General features: G+C 45.0%; 1 non-coding gene and 1 pseudogene across 1 annotated transcript; both read left to right on the top strand.

Annotated features, from left to right (window-relative positions):
- The first annotated feature begins 383 nt into the window (after positions 1–383).
- Positions 384–900, top strand: LOC118654699 (annotated as a pseudogene).
- Positions 901–5,923: 5,023 nt separating this feature from the next.
- On the top strand, positions 5,924–6,031 carry LOC118654841. Its single transcript, XR_004967100.1, has one exon. It is a non-coding gene; the product is annotated as a U6 spliceosomal RNA (small nuclear RNA).
- Positions 6,032–7,320: the final 1,289 nt, after the last annotated feature.

Raw genomic sequence — 7,320 nt, 5'->3', positions numbered from 1 at the left:
AAAGGGTCGTGGCATTAGGAAGGTTGAGAACCACTGCCCTAACCGGTTTGGCTCAGTGGATAGAGCATCGGCCTACGGACTGAAGGGTCCCAGGTTCGATTCCGGTCAAGGGCATGTACCTTGGTTGTGGGCACATCCCCAGTAGGAGGTGTGCAGGAGACAGCTGATCAATGTTTCTCTCTCATCGATATTTCTAACTCTCTATCCCTCTCCCTTCCTCTCTGTAAAAAATCAATAAAATATATATATTTTTTAAAAATCCATGAAAAAATAAGCAACCATATTATTCCAAGATGATAAGTTTGTGATCATATTAAAGTTTATTCAGATGGAACACACCTAATAACATTCCTCAATAAAAGGAAACAAGATTGGTGAAGGACCGGAGGTGGAGTAGGAGCTCCAACAGCTGAAAGGGACCATGGCCAACAGTGAGCGCACCTTCATTGCCATCAAGCCTGATAGGGTCCAGCGCCAGCTTGTGGGAGAGATCATCAAGCGTTTTGAGCAGAAGGGATTCCGCCTTGTTGCTATGAAATTCATGCAGGCTTCGGAAGACCTTCTCAAGGAACACTACATCGACCTGAAGGACCGCCCATTCTTTAGGGGCCTGGTGAAATACATGCACTCAGGGCCAGTGGTTGCCATGGTCTGGGAGGGGCTGAATGTTGTGAAGATAGGCCGAGTGATGCTTGGGGAGACCAACCCAGCAGACTCCAAACCTGGGACCATCTGAGGGGACTTTCGTATCCAAGTTGGAAGGAACATTATCCATGGCAGTGACCCCGTGGAAAGTGCAGAGAAGGAGATTGGCTTGTGGTTTCGGCCCGAGGAACTGGTAGATTACAAGAGCTGTGCTCAGAACTGGATCTACAAGTGACGTGAAAGCTGCCCACAGTGCTTTCCCCACTCCATTTCCTCTCCCTCCCACAGCAGGGAACCAGACTGTAGCTGATCTACTTATCTCTGAGAACTTCCTTCTAATCTGGAGGGACACTCTTGGAGCTGTGAGTGTTCCCTGTACAGTGCTATATGCTACCGTCAGATTAAAATGTTTCACCCTAAAAAAAAAAAAAAAAAAAGGAAACAAGATTCCTTGGCTCCTTGGAGAAATGGCTGGTTCTAGGGCTAGAGAAGTAATAAATTATAACAGAAAGTATAAAATAAATATCCATAAGTCCATTTTGATATAAAGGATGATAGAATAAACAAATAAATAGAGAAGCAGAGTCAAATCTCCCAAGCAGAAAAATTCCAAATAATTTATGGAGATACTCCTCTGTTAAAGTGGGGAGTGTAACTCCCCACTCCTTAAAGAGAGCTACATGACTTGGGGTGGTGAACATACAATATACAGATGATGAATTCTAGAATTGTATACTTGAAACCTATATAATTTTATTAACCAATGTCACCCAATAAATTCAATGTGTGTGTTTTTTTAAGAGAGTTACACATTGTAACTTCCCTCCAAAGAGTACAGTTGGGAAGGGAGAAGAATGAGTAACCTTACAGTGGAGAAACCTGACCAACACTACTAGAGCCAGGTGAACAGGCCAATATCAAATCATGTTAATCATATGTACCCTTGATATGATCTGATAAGAATGGCACTTTATGCCAAAACCGGTTTGGCTCAGTGGATAGAGCGTCAGTCTGCAGACTGAAAGGTCCCAGGTTCGATTCCGGTCAAGGGCATGTACCTTGGCTGCGGGCACATCCCCAGTGGGGGGTGTGCAGGAGGCAGCTGATCGATGTTTCTCTCTCTCATCGATGTTTCTCTCTGTCTCTCTCCCTTCCTCTCTGTAAAAAATCAATAAAATATATTTAAAAAAAAGAACGGCACTTTACCTCTGTGATCTTCCTCCCTAAAACTTATCTCAGTCTCATCATGAGAAAAACATCAAACAAAATCCAATAGAGGGGCACCCTACAAAATATTTAACCAGTACCCCTCAAAATTGTCAAGGTCGTCAAAAACAAGGACAGTCTGAGACACTATCACAGTCAAGAGGAGCCTAAGGAGGCCCTGGCTGGTGTGGCTCAGTTGGATGAGTGTCCTCCCATGCACCAAAAGGTCGCTGGTTTGATCCCCAGTAAATAAATACATTTATTTTTTATTAATTGATTGATTGATTGATTGATTTGAGAGAGAAGGGAGGGAAGGAAGAAGGAAGGGGAATTTGTTGTTTCACTTATTTTTGGCTGATACTTATATGTGCCCTGATTGGGGATCAAACCCACAACCTTGGCATATCGGGGATGATGCTCTCACCAACTAAGCTACTTGGCCAGGGCAATTTCCCCATTTTATAGTCCAGGAAACTGAGACTCAGGGAGTGTAAGTGACTTGCCCAAGGTCTCACAGCTGGAAGGTGATAGAATCAAATGTTCCAAGCCAGACAGTCTGATGCCAGAGTCTGAACTCTTAACTCCTTCACTCTGCTCTATAAGACAAAATCCCTGGTCTTGTTCTGACTCATCCCTTCCCAACCCTAGGGAGCTTTGATCCACTGACTATTTGAATGTGCCTGTCTTCCTACCTGTCCCTCTTTTTCTCTGTACTTCAAGTCATTATGCAAACAATCTGTTACTCCCAGATCAAAATAAAACCCCTCCCTTCACCCCACAGCTACCTCCAGTTCTCTCCTGACTTGCATATCCACAACCCAACTGTTTACTGGACATCTCCAACTGGAAGTCTCACAGCCATCTCAAACTAAATACAACTGACCCTTGAACAATGAGGAGGTTAGGGGCACCTACCCCTGCACAGCTGAAAATCCGTGTATCACTTTTGACTCTCCAAAAATTTAACTACTAAGAGCCTGCTGTTGACTGGAAGCCTTACCAATAATATAAACAATTGATTGATACGTATTTTGTACATTGTATGCATTATCCTATATAATAAAAGGCTAATATGCAAATCTACCCAACAGCAAACGACCAGTCGCTATGATGCACACTGACCACCAGGGGGCAGACGCTCAATGCCTTTGGCAGTGCTAAGGAGCAGTGAGCAGGTGGGTGGTAAGGAGTGAGGGGTCCTGGACTACGAGAGGGCACAGACCAGGCTGAGGGACACCCCCCCACCAGTGCACAAATTTTGTGCACCGGGCCTCTAGTATATTATATTCTTACAATGAAGTAAGCTAGAGAAAAGAAAGTTTTATTAAGAAAATCAAAAGGAGCCCTGGCCAGTGTGGCTCAGTTGGTTGAGCAACATCCCATGCAACAATAGGTCCATGGTTTGATATCCTGGTCAGGGCACATGCTCCAGCTGCAGGCTCAATCCCTGGTAGGAGGCGTGCAGGAAGCAACCAATCTCTCCCCCCCTTTCCTCTCTCACTAAAATGAAAAAAAAAAATTTTTTTTAAAGAAAATCATAAGAGAAAATACACCTATAGTATTTTTTAAAATATCTGCAAATAGCCGAAACCGGTTTGGCTCAGTGGATGGAGCGTTGGCCTGCGGACTGAAAGGTCCCGGGTTCGGTTCCGGTCAAGGGCATGTACCTGGGTTGCGGGCACTTCCCCAGTGGGGGATGTGCAGGAGGCGACTGATCGATGGTTCTCTTTCATCGATGTTTCTGACTCTCTATCTCTCTCCTTTCCTCTCTGTAAAAAATCAATAAAATATATATATATAAAAAAAGAAAGGTTTATTTAAAAAAAAAATCTGCAAATAAATGGACCCCCAGCTGGCCACATGCCTGGGTTTCGGGCTTGATCCCCAGTGTGGGGTGTGCAGGAGGCAGCTGATCAATGATTCTCATCATTGATGTTTCTATCTCTCTCCCCCTCTCCCTCTCTGAAATCAATAAAATAAAATTTAAAAAAACAAATGGACCCCCACAGTTCAAACCCATTTTTTTCAATAGTTATTTGCATATCCAAAACTGAAACCTTGATCCTTCCACCCTCCCACCAGAAAACTATTCTTCTCATGGTCTTTCCCTCTCAGTAGATTACACCACTGTCCACACTGTTGCTCAAGCCAGAAACTTGGGCATCATCTTTGCAAACTCCCTCTTTCTCCTCCCCTACTCAGTCAATCACAAGTCTTGTTGATTCTACTAAGTCTCTCTTATCTGTCCATTTCAGTCCATCTCCACTGCCTCTGCCTTAGTTCCAGTCACCATCATTTCTCACCTAGACTACAAACCACAGCCTCTTACTAGTCTCTACTTCTAGCATACCATGCCCCACCCCCAACCAGCCCGATCTCAGCAATCCGCTGCTAACTTCAGTAATTTCTTATACCCAAACTGGAGAGGCCACTATCCAATTCCAAAGCCTTCAATGTTTCCCTGCGTCTCAGGGTAGAATCCAAGCAAGCTCCCTCTCAAGGCTTAAAGGCTCCCTATGATCTGGCCCCAACTTGTCTCTCATCTTCTCCACCCCCCTTACTAGTTTCCTCTAGTCTAGGCAGTTTCTCCCACCACCCCGTATGTTCCCTTTCTACACTGCCAACTCACAGAGTGGCTTTCAGTTCCCTAAGTCTCCCAGCTTTCTCTTTACTGGGCTTTTTTGCAGTCCACTTCCTCTGTATAGGATATGACGTATGCCATATTCCACCCCCCCCCAGACCTAATTCCTCTTCAGCCTCAGGGCTCAGCCTGCCCCCCCCCCCGCACCCTCCCCCCCCCACCCGTTGCATGCTCAGAGCAGGTTCCCAAGGACCTATGCCATCCTTACCACAGCACTCAACACTAGGGGTGCAACTGTCTGCACGCTCGCCTGCCCACTGTAAACTGTAAGTCCCTGAAGATGAGAGCTCACTACTGTAGCCCAGCACTCCTGCACTGTGTCTGCCCTGTAATCTATAATGGGTGTTTGTGGAATAAACAAGTGCAAGTTGGAGGTAGCTGACCTTGAATTTATATCCACAGGTCAGGCTTTCTGATTAAACTAATAGTTATGGTTTTGTGGCTCATTCACCTTCTGTTCCCATGTCCTCCTCCCATTGGTGAGCCCTGTGAAACACTTTTTCTAATGAATACCATATCAGACACACATTTAGAGAATTATAAATGGGCCATTAGAGGTTCATGATTTTAGAAGCAACTTCCGCATTTCAAATGGAAGAAAACTGAAGTCCCAAAAGCTGAAGTGGTTTGTTAGTAGCAGGCTCACTGCATCTAGAAATATGTAAGTTCAGAATACTTCCCTTGGGCCCTATAAATACTTCTCTCTCATTGTGCTTATAATACTGTATGATAATGGTCTATGTGTAAAACTGGGACTCAGCCTCAGATTTCTTCATTCCAGTACTCTTTCCCCTCTTATACCATGCTGTGACACATTAAAGATGACCATGAGTTCTTTGATACTTTTCCCAATGACAGGTGGGATCTATATCCCCATCCCTTGAATACAGGTGGGTTCTGTAACTGCTTACTTAGATCAATACAATACAGCAAAAGATATATATATATATATATATTTGGCAGCCCAAGCTGAAAATGAGAGATCCCTTCTAAAAATTTATTAAGAATTTCAAGATGCCCTGACCGCTTTGGCTCAGTGGATAGAGCGTCAGCCTGCAGACTCAAGGGTCCCAGGTTCAATTCTGGTCAAGGGCATGTACCTTGGTTACGGGAACATACCCAGTAGGGAGTGTGCAGGAGGCAGCTGATTGATGTTTCTCTCTCATTGATGTTTCTAACTCTCTATCCCTCTCCCTTCCTCTCTGTGAAAAATCAATAAAATGTATTTTTTTTAAAAAAGAATTTCAAGATGGCAGTGCTCACATCGGCAGCACATGTACTAAAATTAAAACAATACAAAGCCCTGGCTCAGTTTGTTTCCCAGTCTGGGCACATGACCAGGTTGTGGTTTCAATCCCCAGTAGGGGGCAGCCGATCGATTTTTCTCTCTGACATGGATGTTTTTCTCTCTCCCTCTCCCTCTCCCTTGCTGTCTCTCTAAAATCAATGAAAAACATATTTTAAAAAAAGATACAGAGAAAATTAGTATAGCCATGGCACAAGGATGACATACAACTTCGTGAAGTATTCTACATTTTTAGGCCATGAAAATGTAGTGTACAGCACAGGGAATATATTCCATGCTATTCGAATAATTTGGAAAATGATAGATGATTATTAAACTCAGTGGTGGCTCTAACAGGTTTGGCTCAGTGGATAGAGTGTCGGCCTGCGGACTGAAAGGTCCCAGGTTCGATTCCAGTCAAGGGCATGTACCTTGGTTGTGGGCACATCCCCAGTGGGAGGTGTGCAGGAGGAAGCCGATTGATGTTTCTCTCTCATCGATGTTTCTCCCTATCCCTCTCCCTTCCTCTCTGTAAAAAATAAATTAAAAAAAAAGCTCATGGGAGGCAACCAGTCAGTGTTTCTCACATCGATGTCTCTCTCTCTCTTCCTCCCTCCCTCATTTCCTCTCTCTCTCAAATAAATAAAAACATTAAAAAAAAACCTGTGTGATGAACACATAATATATCCTATATAATAAAAGGCTAACATGCAAATCAACTGAATGGCAGAATGACCAGTGGCTATGACACACACTGACCACCAGAGGGTAGATGCTCAATGCAGGACTGCCCCCTGGTGGTCAGCGTGCTCCCACACGGGGAGCACTGCTCAACCAGAAGCCAGACTCACTGCTGGTGAGTGCAGCAGCGGTGGTAGGAGCCTCTCCCGCCTCTGTGGCAGCACTAAGGATGTCTGACTGCTGGCTTAGGCCTGCCCCCCCACAGGGACATTCCGCTAGGGCTCCCAGACTGCGAGAGGGCGCAGGCCGGGCTGAGGGCCCCCCCCCCCAGTGCACTAATTTCATACACCAGGCCTCTATAATATATATATATATATTCACTATGTTGAACACCTGAAACTAATATATATTGTATGCCAACTTATTAATAAATTGTTTTAATGTCAAGATGGCAAAATCAGTGCATCAAACTAAGTACAGGGCCCTGTGTGGCTGCACAGGTCACAGGACCATGAAGCTGGTCCTGGTGTCAGTTTCAGGCTCCAGGTTTTAAGAGACTGGCAGCTTTCAGTTCCTGTCTCTTGGGACACTCAGTCAAGCCAACTGCCATGTAAGCACTCAACTGCCCTGAGCTGAGATCACCACACCATGAGAAGCCCGAGTCACATGGAGAGGCCCTGGTGGATGATGTGCCATCTGAAGAGAGACCAAGGAGCACCAAGGTGCTCAGCAGATGAGTGAAGAAGCCATCTTAGAAGTGTGTCCTCTAACCCAGGGGTGGGCAGACTTTTTGACTCGAGGGCCACAATGGGTTCTTAAACTGGACCGGAGGGCCGGAACAAAAGCATGGATGGAGTGTTTG

The sequence above is a fragment of the Myotis myotis genome, unplaced genomic scaffold (assembly GCF_014108235.1).
Source record: "Myotis myotis isolate mMyoMyo1 unplaced genomic scaffold, mMyoMyo1.p scaffold_m19_p_4, whole genome shotgun sequence".
In the NCBI taxonomy this organism is placed as follows: Eukaryota; Metazoa; Chordata; class Mammalia; order Chiroptera; family Vespertilionidae; genus Myotis; species Myotis myotis.
This window is presented reverse-complemented; position numbering and strand designations above follow the sequence as displayed.